Source organism: Aythya fuligula, chromosome Z (genome assembly GCF_009819795.1).
Source record: "Aythya fuligula isolate bAytFul2 chromosome Z, bAytFul2.pri, whole genome shotgun sequence".
Classification (NCBI taxonomy): Eukaryota; Metazoa; Chordata; class Aves; order Anseriformes; family Anatidae; genus Aythya; species Aythya fuligula.
In genome coordinates, this window is record NC_045593.1 from 48,029,570 (window position 1) to 48,046,021 (window position 16,452).

Genomic DNA, 16,452 nt, shown 5'->3' on the forward strand with positions numbered 1-16,452 from the left:
ACTCCTCTTCTCCAGACTAAACAAGCCCAGTTCCCTCAGCCGCTTCTCACAGCACTTGTGTTCCAGGCCCTTCACCAGGTTCGTAGCCCTTCTTTGGATGTGCTCCAGGGCCTCGAGGACCTGTATTAGTGAGGTGCACTCAATTCCCTCGTTCAAATCATCAAAAAATATATTAGAGAGGATGGGCCCCAACACCGACCCCTGGGGAACACCACTGGTGACCAGTCGCCAGCTGGATTTCACTCCATTCACCACTACTCTCTGGGCATGGCTGTCCAGAGAGTTTTTATCCCAGCAGAGCATACCTGTAGTAATGTTCTACACATAACTACAACTCTGTGGCCAGTCCTCATTCTACAGAGGATCCCTAAAAGAATCTGTCTGTCCCTATAGCAGTGTGTGACAAAGTCCTTCAATTGGGCTATTAAAGACAGAGATTTGAATAGAAAGTCTCACATTGGCTCATCCCACTGAATGGAACCACATCCAGTAAAGATGTCAGTTATCCCCTACAAACACTTTGGGGAAGTGTAAATTATCTTTACGGAAAGTCTGAAAGGGAATTACACTTTGGCATTGGGAAGAAAAAAATCAAACTCTCCATGGGTTTAATCCTTTCATCACCAATTAAATGTATCTCTAAAACAGGACAAGCCAAGGCATTTAGAAACATACAAATTCAAGTTTAAAAGAGGTTTGCAGAACTTTATAGGTCCTAATGGAGCAGGCTTGTTTGCTAGTGATGCTGTAAATCAACTAGACAGCAGACAGTGCGATATTGGTAGAAGACTTCTGATGTGGGAAAATATTCTAGAAAATCATGAATTGTTTTTGCTTTCAAGTACTCAGTATTTGGCAAATACATGTATTGTACATACGGCTATACTAAGTATGCAAACTCAGGAAATATTAAAGATTATAATCATTGTCATGGCTGGAACGGCTAGAATAGGTCAAATTTTTACAGAGGTGGTATAACTGATCAAATAACAACCATGACAGAGATATCTCTAACTGAATGCAGCCCATTGATAAATGCTACTTAACATCCAGATACAAAACAACTGATTTTTCATAATCTCAATTTCAGATGCCGACTATTTAATGTCTATCCTGTAATCCACTTCTGTTTGCAAACAAAGTAGAGCTTAGCAATGTTTTCTAGAGAGATGAACCACTATACAAACAAATAAATAAACATCTCTAAAAGTATGAATGCAGAAGGTTGTCATGAACATGAGTCCTGGTGTTGTTTGTGATCTTCAAAGGCTAGAGAAACAATCCTTCTTTGTTGCCACACCCCACAAACTATCTTCATGTATATTCAATTTAGTAAAGAATAACTGCTCTATTGCCTAGGTTGGTAAAGTTTTGTGTCAGAGCTCCTGGCAATTACTGTCATTTAAATCTAGGAAAATTAAACAAATAGTTGCATTTCTCAACAGCTGTTCCTGTAATAACTCTGACATTCATATGGGATTTCCGATTTGACAACCCCATTTAAACAGTATGCCATTATTAAGCTCCAATTTCAAATTTACCAATTCTTATCACATATTTTATGTGGTATATGTCTCAACATAGAGAGAGGTTCTCAAAGTGAACCATATTCACTCAGTCCATCTTATATCAATAGTTAGAGCAGTAAAAGCAATTTGAAAAACAGCACCCTTTATTTCCATAACAATATATTTCTAGCATCAATGCTAAGGTAGGCAGGAGCAAGGCATTATGAGTAGTGTTAGACCTTGTTAAATTGGTCGCTCTCCCATAAGAGATGTTCTCAATCATTTTCCATCCCATAATAACAAATTCAAATACTCACAGTTCTCACAAAATTTTGGATGGCTTGTTGGACCAAAATGAAAACTTGTACAGCTTGAGACACTGACTTGCAATCACTCACAGTTCTTCTAGAAAAACACCCTGGAAGGTGCCCAGCAAAGACTGTGCGGGGAGCGTAATGCAGGCTCCAGGCTTGTGCTCAAGCAATCCCAGCTCACGCAGTCTGAGTCCGGCTGAAGCAGAACATCCCCATCACATCCAAAGCTGCAAGGGTTAAACACTTAGGTTTGCCCAGCCATGCTTAAGGATGAGTCAGGCAGCAGCTGTTAGCAATACAAAAGAATGGGTAAATGGCCTTGATGGGCAATCTATCTCAAGCCTTCTCAATCAATTGGACAGACTTTCTGGCCAGCTCAGGACCACTGATAGGTCTGCCATGGGAATGCATGGCCATGAATTCTCCCTCCAGGCATAAACACAGAGTATTCTGTAGACAATGCCCAGTACCCAAAAAGAGAGAAGAAGAGCTACTGGCTTATGATGATCCTGCTCTAGGTGGCTTCCCAAAGTGATGGCTCTCTGGAACCTCCCTTTTTTTCCCAGGAGAAGACCACTACAACTGCCCCGACTCAATCCTGGATTAGTAGAAAACTTATTATTCTGTGTTTGTACTGCCTCAGAGTTTTAAAGCTACGGACTCAATACATGAAAATCAAAAAAGATGGTGTTTCACTTAACTATAGGGTCTATATGTAGGAAAGACAGAAGCATTGTGGAAGCATAAGTAGAAGCATAGAAGGAAAGCAAGAAGATCCAAACCAGACAACAGAGAATTGCACTCCATCCCACACAAAACCTCAAGACAGGTATGTAATTCTCTTTACCTCACTGTTCTAAGAGAATGAACCCCTTTCTTCCACACAAACACTCACACTTTTTTTCTAATGGTCTTGGAGAACTGTATCTTTAGTTATCTTTGCTGAAAGTTTCCTTAAGGTGTGTGAGAAACACTCCGTAGCCAATAACTTAGGCTCAGGCGAGGATCTCAGTGAAGTAGTAATTTATTCACGATTGCAATGGCAGGCACCCCACAAGCAGGAGAGTGCACCTACTAGTTCCAAAACACAGTTTATATACCTTTTGATGGCAGGACCCTCCCCTGTTTCCCCACTGAGTGGGTAATCCAGGTTCACAATCTATCTAATGCTTCACAAACAATGCATGGCCTTCAGTTGCCGGCCTGTTAAATTTCAAATTTCTTTTGACATTTTTACTGCTTGAAGTAGTAATGTTTCTTCACTTATCTGACTTGACTTGACACCGTGATTTTCACCTAATTGTCCTAAAGTCTGGTTGTCTGCATTTTACAAGGTCGCCTGCTAAGCTTTCTTATCACTGTAAGCATATCTCAGTACCACATTCCCTCCTTCTAAACAATGTAACTCTGCAAAAACAACATTTCTATTCCTACAAGGTGTAAATGGATAATCTCCCAGATTCTGGGGGAAACCTTTGCAAGAAGAATTCCAACCATTACATACTGTCTTTGAAGAAATAGAGAATTGTGAAATTACCCTAGAGCTCTCTAAATTCTTTATTCTCCTGTTTTGAGCAAAATATACATGCTTGAACACTTATGGTCTGATATTTTATTTTCTCACTCAAAAAAAGACTATGATTGGGAATTTGGATCTTTTCCTGCACAATTGCTACAACTGACTATACAGATCCCAAATGTATAGACTTGCTTGAAATAATTTCCAAAAATAATTTTCCATTTTTGTACATTGACTGCATGTCTCTGCTAGTTACATACCTACACCTAACAATACTTCATTGTTCTGTTGATGCATTAAACTTTCTTTGTCTTACAAAGATTTAAAGAAAAAATCATATTGTGTCTGATATGCTTGCCAAGGCCTACCCTGAAAAAAAAGCACTCATTGCATTTGTTGAGGCAGACCATGCCTCAGCTGCTCAGCCGCTTTCAGTGTTGGACCAATTATTTAATTTGTCAGAGAACACCATCCTACTCATCAATGTTTCCCATTCTGTTCTCTGTTAGTCTGAAGCTATGAATGGCTCATGGACTTCCATGCTTGAACAATGTAGCAAACCCTGAGGGACTACGATTTGATGACACCACAACTCATTTTCATCACTCCATCTAAATTTTTATCCTCTTTTCTACCAGAACATCTACAGGTGATTCTTCTTTTTTTCTGGCCCATGATTAGATGCTTATGCATGGTTTCATCTGACAGTGGGATTGAGTGCGCCATCAGCAAGTTTGCTGATGACACCAAGATGTGTGGTGCAGTCAACATGTTGGAGGGAAGGGATGCCATCCAGAGGGACCTGGACAGGCTTGAGGGGTGGACCTGTGCAAACCTCATGAGGTTCAACAGGGCCAAGTGCAAGGTCCTGTATAAATCCCAAGCACAAATACAGGCTGGGTGGAGAATGGAGAATGGCAGCTCTAAGGAGAAGGGCCAAGGGGTGCTGGTTGACAAGAAGCTCAACACAAGCTAGCAATGTCCACCTGCTGCCCAGAAAGCCAACTGTAGCCTGGGTTGCATCAAAAGTATGGCCAGCAGGGTAAGGGAGGTGGTTGTCCCTCTCTTCTCTTCTCTTGTGAGACCCCACCCGGAGAACTGCATTCTTCTCTGGGGCCTTCAACGCAAGAACACTCAAATATTTGTATGAGTCCAGAGGAGGGCCATGAAGATGATCAGAGGGCTAGAGCACCTCTCTTATGAAGAAGGGCTGAGGGAATTGAGGTTGTTCCGTCTGCAGAAGACAGCTCCAAGGAGACCTTATAGTGGTCTTCCAGTACCTAAAGAGGGCCCACAGAAAACCTGGGGAGGGAGTCTTTGTCACCAACTGTAGTGGTAGGACAAGGAAAAATGGCTTTAAACTAAAAGAGTGTAGATTTAGATTAGACATTAGGAAGAAATTCTTTACTCAGATGGTGGTGAGGCACCAGCAAAGGTTGCCCAGAGATGCTGTGGATGCCCCATCCCTGGAGGTGATTTGAGGCCACGCTGGATGGGGCTTTGATCATTCTGGTTTAGTGGGTGGCATCCCCGCCCATGGCAGGGGATTGGAACTGGGTAATCTTTAAGGTCCCTTTCAACCTAAACCGTTCTGTGATTCTGTGCCAACCTCTAGTATGTCTCAGTGTATTTCTTCCTTGTATTTAACTCCCTCAAGACTGTGCACGTTTCTTTAATTAGAAAATGATGGCCACTGTAAGAGACGAGAAGCTTGCTGCCCCTATTCTAGATGTCCCTGGATTTAACACTGATGGTTCGGTAGATGAGACTTGTCTGGTAATTTCCAAACAACTGCCTTGACAGTTGCCACAGGTTTTCTCTCAGCTGCCATCTCAGGTGTTGTCCTTCAGTGTAATGAAGACAGAAGTGGGGAGCATCAACTTAAGCTGGGAGTCATGAGTGAAGACTGTGTTAAGAAAGTTGTCCCTAAGGCTCTTGCTGCTGTTTGTCTGGGATTTTGGAGGTGCACCCCTGCTCCACACACACACACTCTGTTTTCCTCCCTGCTGCGTGGAAGCAGAGGAGGACACTTGTAGGGCACCCTGCCGAGGGACCCGCTCCGCCATCCCACGAAGCGATGCCACCACTCCTGCGACACGAAGGCAGCTTCACTCCAAGCGCAGCCTTCGCCCTTCCGAGGTCTCCTTGCTCTCCTCCCGGCACCGTCCCCCCCACCCGGCGGGCGCAGCGGGTGCTGGATTGGGGGGGGAGCGGAGGCGCCCAGTAACAGGGGAGCAGGGGGCGGTGGGCGAAGCGGCCGCGCATGCGCGCTGCGCCCGCCAGCGGCGGGGCGGGGCGCGCTCCCTGCGCTCCTGTCGCAGTTGTGTCGGCGCAGTGCGCCTGCGCGCCGGCGGGGCGGCCGGGAGGGAGGGAGGGAGGGAGGGAGGGAGGAGGGGCGGCGGAGGGCGGGGCCCGGCCCTGTTTTGAACGGGCGGCTGCGGTTGGCTCACTATTTGGCAGGAAGGTGAGCAGGCCTCTATCCTGCCGGCTGCGCTGGCGTAGGCAGCGGGGGGCTCCAAATGTGGCAGAGCCGAACAGGAGGAGGCGGCGGCGGCGACGGCGGCGGCGGGGGGCAGGCGAGACAAGGGGAGCGGCCGAGCCCGCTGCCGCCGCGGAGGAGCTGAGCTGAGCGGCGCGGCGAGGCACGGCGAGGCGAGGCGCGGGGGGGCGGCTGCAGCAGCGCTGGCACCCCCGGGCCGCCCGCCCCGGCGGCAGGTGAGCGAGGGGGGGGAGGCGGCGGCGGCGGAGGGGGGGGGGGGGGGGGGGGGGGGGGGGGGGGGGCCGGGCCCAGTACCGGGCAGGGCCGGAGGGAGGCGCTGTGCGGGAAGGGAGCCGCCGCCGCCGCCGCTCCCGGCCCGGCCTCCCCTCCCCTCCCCTCCCCTCTCTCCCCCTCCCCTCCCCTCTCCCCCCTTCCCCTCCCCTCCCCCGGGGCCGCCGCGATGTGCTCGGCCCGCACCCTGCCCTCCTCCCCGCTCCGCTCCGCCCCCGGCCCCGCCGCCGCCACCGCCACCCTTCCGTGCTCTGCGGCCCCGCTCGGCGCCCGGCCCCCGCGGCGGGGAGGGCGGGCTGTGCACCCCCCCCCCCCCCCCACACAGCACAGCACAGCACTGCCTCCCCTTCCCCTTCCCCTTCCCCTCCGCCGCCCAGCCGTTGCACTGCACCGCCGGGCTGGGGCCCGCCGAGGGGCCGCCCGCACGGCTGCGGCCCCCGGGGTAGCGGGGGCGAGGCGCCCCGAGCGGGTGTGTGAGTGTGTATGTGTGAGTGTGAGTGAGTGAGTGCGGGGATCCTTTGTCTGCTGCCGCTGTTCCCCTCCTCCCTCCCTCCCTCCCTGCCCTCGCTCTCCCGGTGCCTCTCGCGCTCTCCTCCCTCCCTCCCTTCTTCCTCGCCCTGCTCCCTCCCTCCCTTCCTTCCCCTCGCTCCGAGCGCTGCTGCAGCTGCAGGTTTGTAAATACTGGACCAACACACGCACACACACACACACACACACACACACACACAACATGGCTGACGCTCGCCCTGCTCCTCCACCAGGCTCTCCGCCTTCTCCCTCTGTCTCCGCCGCTTAGCCTCATCTCCGATTAGGCTTTTGTTTCTTCCCCCTCCCCACCCCCCTCTCCTTCGTCTCCCATCCAAAAAAAAAAAAAAAAAGGGAGGAAAAACAATTCACCCTCCTTATTGCGCGCATGGCGGGATTTCAAGGGTAAGGATCCTCGCTTTGGGAGCTTTCTCCTTTCGTTTTGCTGTTTACCACAAAATGAAACCTAAAAATCAGAAGGGGTTTGGGAACCTGGCAAGGCCGGGGGGAGGGCAGGAGGGGAGGGGGAGAGCTGGTTGAGCCCCGCTGAGAGAGGCTCGATTGGAATGTGCGTATCATTTTCGCTTTTTGGGTGGGGGGAGGCCGATGCACCAAAGTGCTGGCACAGACGAAATACTGTATTACACTTACAGAATGATCTAGGGCCATTTCTTTCGTTTCAGGGTGTAGTTCAGTGTAAGGTATCAACTCGGTACAGTCACATTTAAAAGAGCTGAACTAGTTGGATCAGAACAGGCATTGTGCAGATAAAAAACAAAAACAAAAAAAAAAAAAACGCAGCACAGGCTTTTTGTGTTCTGTTGCATTCCCTGTATCATCTTGTCAATATCTCAAATAGCTGGCAGATCATGGGGTACAAAACTGGAATTAACGCTTGCCAGGTCTTTGTGCTGCTAGTTTTTTATCACAGATTAATTTGCCCTTGTGATGACAATAGCAAACTGAAGCATTTCCTTTTTGTTAAAAGGCGCACTCCTGCCTTCCAGCTTCCTTTTTTGTTCAAAAGGCATGGCATCATGACTTAACTGAGCTCCTGAGCTAAAACAAGACAGCATGCTTCTGACCTCTCCTAATGCAAGGCAAATGTTCAGTTCGATACCCCTCCCAACCTCAGTTATTCAGAGCACCCCCTTATGGCTTCGATGGAAACTGTTTATTTTACTGCTTTCTTATGGCCTAAAACCAAAATAAGGTAGTTTGCTGGGCACATCTGAAATGACCTACTGTGAACAGATTTATATCTAGGATGTAACTGTAGGGAAGAATGGTGATGATGCAGAGGTGGATGCCTCCTATTGCTTTCAAGACGTGTTATTGTCACTCACAGTAAATGTTTCATTCTTCAAAGGTTGAAGGCATGGGATTTATTCAAAGCATATGCATGTGGATTGCCCCAGCTTCTCTTAATACCTTAGCAGTGCCCTAAAGTAACAAATGTCCTAGCTAGCTCTGTCGTCTTTGTCTACTTGGCTTTGGAAGCTTCTAGTAGAGAAGCACTGGGATGGCGTAGTCATACAGCTTTTAACTGATACATAGTTACTTAATTCTAGGGTTACAGTGTAATATATATAAATACTTTTTAATTTTGTGACTCTTCTCACCTGCTTTTTCTATCCATGTTAGCAAGTGTTGATTAACGGGCATGAGTAGAAAATAAATTGTAGTAATGAGTTTACAACAATGTAAAACTTGAGTGGAGTCATCCAAGTTACAAGATCATTTTGGAATGTGTATCTACGTCATGGCTCCTGAGCCAACTGTAATACTCAGATGGAAAAGTCTGAGCAGAAGTCTGTAACTTGATATATCATTAGTTTCCTACGGCAGTCAGTTACTCTTCTTTACATTTAACAACCTGTTCAAGAAAAGAATTTTGGTAAAGCCACTAGAATACTGTACTAGCAGTAAATAATCTGTCGTTCATTACAATAGCCACTAAATATTTTGGAGTCACCACTCTTCTGCTAGTAGTGTGAGATGGTACCAAAGGGAAACTGAGGTATGCAGCTCTTCAATCTGAATAGACCTTTGGGTACTTAAGCCTGTTCCTTAGGCTACTGAACAAAATGAACAAAATAAAAATATGCTGTCCACAACCCACCCATTTAAGGATGGATATGGATTGCAAAGAACCACTTAGTTGCATTTCTTATTCTACTTAGTTGCATTTCTTATTCTAGTACATTCTAGTTTTGCTACGAATTGTTTTATTCTGTAGAACGCAGCTATGATTTGTTAGCCTTATTGAAGTTATATATTGTTTATAACATCTTTGCTCTAAGTTGGAATTGTTCTTTTGTGTGATACCTGGAAGATTTTTCTTCTGTCTTTTTTGTGTTGATGATCTGGTCAAAAATCAATATTGTTGCTTTAATAAGTGTCCCATGATGAGCCAATCTAGTTCAATAACTTGCCAAATCTTTGTGTGTTTGGTGCTTCTAAGTGAGGACACTCCAGTGTTTTTGTAACTGTGGGTAACACTGGGCTATTTTTAGCCAAATTAAAAACTAAGTATCGGTAAAACCTTCTTTTCCAAAACTGTTCAGTTGTTCATATTGGGAAATAAACCTGAGGAAAAAGTCAGTTAACTTTGATAGTTTGCTTGCTACTGTAGAAATGAATAGTCTTTTTTTTTTTTTTTTTTTTACAATAAATATTTTTCAATGAATCAAATATGTTGTGATGCAGTTTCTGTGAAATTACCAATTAAAATGTAAAGTCTTGAAGGTAACAAGTACTTCTAGTTGATCTCATGCTTCAGTAATTCCTCTGTATTATTTTGATCCATGTATTCTTCCATTGACTTTTTAGCCCGTGTCATCCATTGCCAAGATTCACTTTTTGACATGTTGAGATCTGTAAACATCCAGCTGATGCAATAACTGCTTTAAAGTGTTTTTCTTAATGTAACACTTTATTTGCTTAGTGTTTAGCAAAGGAAAGAATCTCACTAAGAGTATATTTCTGAGGAAGCAAAAAGAAAAGGCCAGTCTTTGTAGACTTTAAGGTCTGTTGCTGTGAACTTTTGATGCTTTCATTTTGTTTTTCCCTGCTTGCTTCCCTCTTTTTCCCCCAGGTATTAAGTAAAACTTGATTTCCTGCTGGTAAGGCATCAGAATGTGCTTTTCTTTTTTTTTTTTTTTTAAATGACTTTAAAACTTATTTGATGAATTATTAAAAAAAATAAAAATCTTTAGAAGCTGTTAAATAAAGCTGAACCAAAGGAGAAAATTAATTGTTATGGAAGGGTTATCTTTTCTAACATGATCAGATAGCTTGCTTCTCATATCCAGTGTGAGAGAATTTATACATACAAAAAACTAATATATATATTTATATAGTTTGTTTTTCTCGTTTTCCTTGTCTGACTACTCTCCCAAGTTTGTTAGTTTTATGATTGGAAGTCATAAACATGCTGATGTTTCTTGATACTGGTTTTCCTTGTAAGTACTTTCTGTATATCAAGATGTGTCCCACTTGCTATGCAGATGCTACTTAGATGTCAGCATACCACATGACTTAAAGGAATTTGGAACGTGGTATAAATGTTCAGACCACTTCCATCTGTATCTCTATGACATGGATAAGTGTTGAGTTCCTCAAAACAGTGTAGTTAACTAACTTGCAGTTATGTATGAACAGTTGATTCTAGTGACAGAGAGGGCTACATCATTAAAGCAGTTTTCAAGTGATGGTGAAAACATTTAATTCAAACAGTTCTTTCAGGGTGTGGTAGTGGTTGGATTTTACTTCCTATTATAGCGTAAAATGTGAATTTGCTGAAGGCAAGCAGAATTTAGGAGGTGTTTTGGTTTGGCTATTAGGTTTCTGTACATGTTTCTGGCTATTAGGTTTCTTTATGTGTTTCTTTTTTGTTTGTTACCATGTTGTAAAACTGCTGTAAAACCATGCTACATGAGGTCTGTTTTGACATGCTTACTTGGAAATGTTATTGTTGTGCTTCCACAAACTGCTGAGTTAGAAGTTGTAGTCAGTAACTGTGGTGACTAAATACTAGCTAATTGTATTCGGATATTTGCCATTATTGCAAGGTGTTTGAGAGGTTGGACTACCTTTTGTGATTATTTTTTATTTTTTTGCGCTCTGTCTACGGAATAACAGTAACTGATAATATGCTGTAGGCACAGGTAGGTAGGTTATTATAGCCTTTTTGTTAAGGTCAAGTTCATAGGTTTTTTTGATTGCTTGGTTATTGCTTTTTGTTGTTGTTGCTGTTCATTTGTTCCCATTACTGTTGAATGCTTTAATATATTCAAGTTCTTGAGCTACAAATAGTGGTCAGAGATTATAAGTCTTTTAACAGTAGCTGTATGGATTTCAATGATCTAGTAAATAATTAACCTATACAGAATGACAGTTGAGCTCTAGATTTTTCATTTCAGATGTTAGTTTGAGCAATACTCCGTTACTGTGTTCTCTATTAATTTTGTGTTTATTCTGACATTGCTAACAGTAGCCTTGTACAGGGAGAGTATTTTTTTTTATCATGGTCACCAGTTGCTGAGCCCTCTTGCTGTGTTTGAAGGCATCTCTCTTTTCCTTTTTCACTTCTCGCACAGCTGTATGTGTATACTACTTTTTGATCATCTTGCAGCTAGCTGGTAGTCCCCATTTGGCTGTGCCAGCTACCCCAATTGAAAAGCCTTGGGTTCAATCACTAGTAATAGTAGAGTGCAGTAACAAAACAATTCATGATCCTTTTCCCAAGTTGTGTTTTTTTTTTTTTTTTTTTTTTCTCCTTTCTTTGATTTAGTGTTAAACTGTTGCGGAGCCAATCTGGTGAAGTCTCAGACCACATGTGTCTCCAAGTTTGAAAATGCTAGAGAATTAAAGTGCACTTGTAAAATGTGTTGCTACATTTAAGGTCAGAGGTGGGTCTTTCACCCTTTTGGTTTAAGAGCTTTCCTAATTGTTCAGAGGTAGTCTTGTATCATGAGCAACCCTGACACAGTAACCATGTAACTTTGGGAGTAGCCTGTTAAGATAACAGTTCCCTGGGAATGTGTACTTCCAGTGTTGTTTTTTTTCCCTATATGTTATGCTACTTGTCTTTTTTTTTTCCTTCCTTCCTAGATGCCTGTTATAGCAAAGCAATTAATGAACACAGAATGATTGTGACTTTCACCTGTTTTAAAATTACTCTGCTGAATTGTAAAGTATAACATTACTTGGTAGTTTCATGTCTAACATTGGTGCTGCTGCTATGTGATACTGCTCTGCACAGATGTGGTCAGTCATTTGTTAAATAAAAAAAAGTAGGGGTTTAGTACTTCTTTTTGGTAGTGTTAATTTACTTGCTGTGAAGCATAGAAAGCTGTTCTAGATGATCTATAGTGATCATCCTGAAGGCTGCAAAATTTCACCTATATACACTTTGACACCCTTTCAAAAAAATCAGATTACTTTTTTTTTCTTTATTAATCCAATTTAAATCTAAAAATGAATTTTACTAGATCATGTTCTCTTACCCTCAGTGGGTGAAAACTGGAAGATTTGTTGGGTTTCTCATCTGGTATTTATTAAAATCAAACAATTATGTGTTGCAAAACCCATTTTACTACATTTGTATGTATGTTCCCCATGCAAAATTCTTCACCAGTGTGTTGAAAAAATTAACTTAAATAAGGGGTATAATCTTATATTTGCTGTTGAGGTTTTTAAGTATGTAAGTTTCTATCATTTTAGATTTAATTTAGGTATTGTGAGCTAAGTAGTATAGAAGAGAGCATATTCTGGAATACTTCCTTGGTGACATTTCTGCTAAGTTCTCTTGGCAACTTTTTCAAATACCTTGAAAAACATAACATCTGCTTAAGTTCATCACAGTGTTCAGGTCTCCAGTAAGCAATAATACGTACCTATCAGATACTGATGAACATCGTGCCTGTTCTTCTTTGCGTCTGTAACTTAGTCACTGGTCTTCGATTTATATGCTCCAGTTTTCATTGTAAAAATCTTTGGAGGGTAGACAGACTCTTTTTTTTTTTTTGGTAGGAATGATACAATGAAAATAAAGCTTGGAGGATGTAGGTCATGTAATTTATATCTTCTACTCACAAGGCAGTTGGCTATGTCTCTAATTCTGGACAGTTGCTTGCCCATTGTCTTCTGTAATAGTTTTTTATGCAGTCACATGAATAGCAAAGTGAAATCAAAATGGGAGCAAATACATTAGAGATTAATTTACTACCTTTTCAAAATCCTTCGGTTGCAGGGAGCTTTATTAATGGGCATAATAACTTCTTGTTCATTAATTGCTTTTGGAAGATCTTTGTCTTCATCTTGAAAAATGACACACGAATTTGTTAATGGTTGTTTTGCCATCAGTGGAGCTGCAGCTTTGAGAGATTTGATCAGTTAAACTGAATGCTATGACAAGAGTATATTCAAAAAATAGCTTATCAGAAAAGTCTGTCATTCCCTGATTCAAATAATTAACAAAAAAAAAAAAATCATTATCATAAGTTCTTCTAGAGTTAAGGAATAGGCAAGGATTTGATGTGACAATGAACCAGAGCTTGTGCCTGATGTCATGTTGGTAGATAGAGCTTTCACAGGGGCTGTCCTCAGGGTCATAGTCTCTCTCTGCTGCTGAAGGGAGGAGAAAAAGTCTTCTAGGGGTGAATAAGGACAGAAGTCTCTTTTAGTCCCTTGACTGCAGGAGTGTGTATCTTGGGGTGAATTATGCCTGTCAGTATTCCGCACCTCCTTTTTTTTTTTAAAAAAAAAAAAAAAAACACACAAAAGAGTATTGTTAGTTGCTAGCTCTAAGGCAGAGAGGGAAAGCAACTTTCCAGATCATGTGTTGGCCTAATAATTTAAGTTTGGGGGTGGGATTCACTCCTACTCTCTGTTTTACCTATATTGGTTTGTATAGAGAGGATCATGAGACAATTTTTTTTCATATCACTAGGGACATGTGACTTTTACTTTGCATCCATTATTAATACACTTTAAAATAGTAATACCTTCCTGCAAACATGATGGAGACAGGATGATGAAGGAAACTCATTGCATTACAGATAAAAGTTTTAGGGTACATGCAGGAAGGATTTATATGAGAGGGAAGTGATTGTCCCGCTCTACTCTACGCTGGTGCGGCCTCACCTCGAGTACTGTGTGCAGTTCTGGGCACCACGGTACAAAAAGGAAGTTGAAACTGTTGGAGAGTGCCCAGAGGAGGGATCCAAAGATGGTGAAAGGCCTAGAGAGGATGACATACGAGGAGCAGCTTGCGTCACTTGGCCTGTTCCTCCTGGAAAAGAGGAGGCTGAGTAGAGGCCTCGTCATGGTCTACAGCTCAATAAGGGGGAGTGGAGGGGCAGGAACTGATCTGTTGTTTTTAGTGACCAGTGGTGGGACCTGCGGGAATGGTGTCAAGCTGCGGCAGGGGAGGTTCAGGCTGGATGTCAGGAAGAGGTTCTTCACCGAGAGGGTGGTTGCACACTGGAACAGGCTCCCCAGGGAAGTAGTCACCGTACCAAGCCTGTCTGAATTTAAAAATCGATTGGGCTGTGCGCTTAGTCACATGGTCTGAATTTTTGGGTAGACCTGTGTGGAGCCAGGAGCTGGACTCGATGATCCTTGTGGGTCCCTTCCAACTCAGGATATTCTGTGATTCTATGAAATGTATTCATTTGAGATGTTTCTTTTATCTTTGTTCCCTGGGTGTATAAAAGTTAACTGAAGGAGAAAAAGTAGTGGGGTGAGATTCTTTGTGTGTAAACATCCTAGTTTCTAGTCATGCTTAGGCCTCTAACTATGTTGCTCGGAGACAGTATGTTTGAGTGGAGTGGGCACACAGCAGGGATCAGCATGAAAGGCAGAGGAGTAATTCCCTATTTTTGTGTGCACCCTGTTTATCTACAGGACAGGTTTCTAGGAAGCCTGTCTTGGTTTTATGGGGATGGATACCCTGCCTTTTGAGGTGGTGTTTTCATTGGTCTTTCCTGTCTTTCCTTTTCTGGATTTCTTTCTCCCCATGTCTGATAGTTGTGTAGATTTGATCTGATTTCAAGCACTAAAGGTCAAAAAATTGCACAAAAAGGTGGGGTTTTTTTTGTTTGTTTGTTTGTTTTTTTGTTATTATCAATGCCTAGACTGTTGTAAAATTTCAGGAAAAAAGGCATAATTATGTGTTTGTTAGTTAATCTATTTCAGGTCAGACACAAAGCTTTCTGCAGAGACTACCAAGCTAACAAGAAGAGAAAGATCTATACCTACCTTTTGCTGCAGCTGAAAGTTCTTGCTCTGAAGTCCTATCTTGATGAATGTGCTTTCTCATTTCTTTTCCATTTGTGCAATAAAGTAATTACATACACAGTAAAGTAATTTCAATGCCAGGATATTTAATGAGAGCTTATTATCCAAGTCTAAGAAAGGAATGCATGTTTTCTGTGAGACAAATAAGGTATGGTAGGGAATAAAGAGTACTTCAGAGTCACTTTGTTTTTAGGGGCTTGACTTCCTTCTTACCCTCATTTTTCACCTTTCTACTATGACAGGACAAGAATTAAATGTTGGAGGCAGCTGTTTTTGCTTGTCTGTAAAGGCAGTTCCTCAAAGCCAAGCAAATTTATTCACAGGCAGTACTTCCAGTTTTAAAAACATTTTGAAATACAATTCCCAAATAAAATTATCTTGCTTCTGTATTGAATTGTGTCTTGCATTTGTGAATAACTTCTTGATAGCATTTACAAGCACCTAATTCTACCAAAAGCCACAAAGGGAGTGTTGATTCCCAACGAAATAGATACTGTGCTTTGGGAGGGGAGGGAGACACCTCTAAAAAGGGGGATGAGTAGTTGGTGTAGACTGAGCTACAGGCTGTTTCTGACAGCTGAGTTTAAGTGGATTCCTTGATTTTTAGATTAGTTTTTCTAATTTCTGAGCAAAGCTGTCATATACGCAAACTCTTGCAGGTATTCTCTAAAATACATTTCTTCCACAGTTCAGTGAATGACTTTTCACAAAGCAACTTGAAACATTTCTACAGCCTTTTAAATACTTCAAGATCCAATTAGCTTAATGAGTGTGCAGGTAGCAGTTTCAGATCTAGCTCTTTGTGTATTTATCTGCCTATTAAAAAGTATGAGAATTAACCTGTATGAGGTTCGATCTGTTTTGATTTCCTCACTGCTTTTGGGGAAAACCATTACTTTCAGAATTGTTTCCCATCTTCCTCTTTGCAAGCTGTCCTTCCCTATCAGCTTCGACCGTTGCAGGATGTGGTGTGTTTTCTGCCAAAAATCTGAAAGATCTGTATATAAACAAAGAAAATACCATGTAGTGTTCTAATGCTGAGGGTTCTCATCTTTCATACAAAGAAAATAAATAAAACAGTATAATCAACAATTTAGTAAGTTCTTATCATACCTTTGCTCATTTATCCAGTGTTGATTTAAATATTTAAGTAATCAGTATTGGAGATTTCTTTTTTTTTTTTTTTTTTTTTTTCTCTACAGCTTTACTGCTCTTCTACAAGTAACAGTTTTTATTTTAAAGTGCTGTTCTTTCCCTGACCCTACAATTTTATCAGGGTTGGGAGGAAGAACGCACACAAAAACTAACGTATTTAGCTGTAGCTGCTAATATAACGCTGAATTTTGTTTTCAGTGCCTTACCATTACTACACATGACAACTTTGACAATCATTGTTTGACAATCATTGCAGCTATTCACCTTCTAAAGCTGATAATCTGTTTAGGTTGATATTTATAATAACACCATAGAAGCAAAGTGAATATTCTGCAGTTGGTCTGAAAAATAACATAT

The 16,452-nt window shown here is 42.4% G+C and overlaps 1 protein-coding gene across 3 annotated transcripts in view; it reads left to right on the forward strand.

Moving 5' to 3' along the window:
- The first annotated feature begins 5,751 nt into the window (after positions 1-5,751).
- SPIN1 (spindlin 1) overlaps positions 5,752-16,452 on the forward strand; it is a 53,620-nt gene continuing 42,919 nt past the window's right edge. The window contains exon 1 of one of the 3 annotated variants that reach the window (XM_032205597.1): positions 5,752-5,805. The gene's annotated coding sequence lies outside the window, so the exon portion shown is untranslated. Of the gene's footprint in view, positions 6,057-6,806; positions 7,042-16,452 lie in introns of those variants that run through there. The other 2 variants (XM_032205595.1, XM_032205596.1) reach the window with 2 other exon arrangements.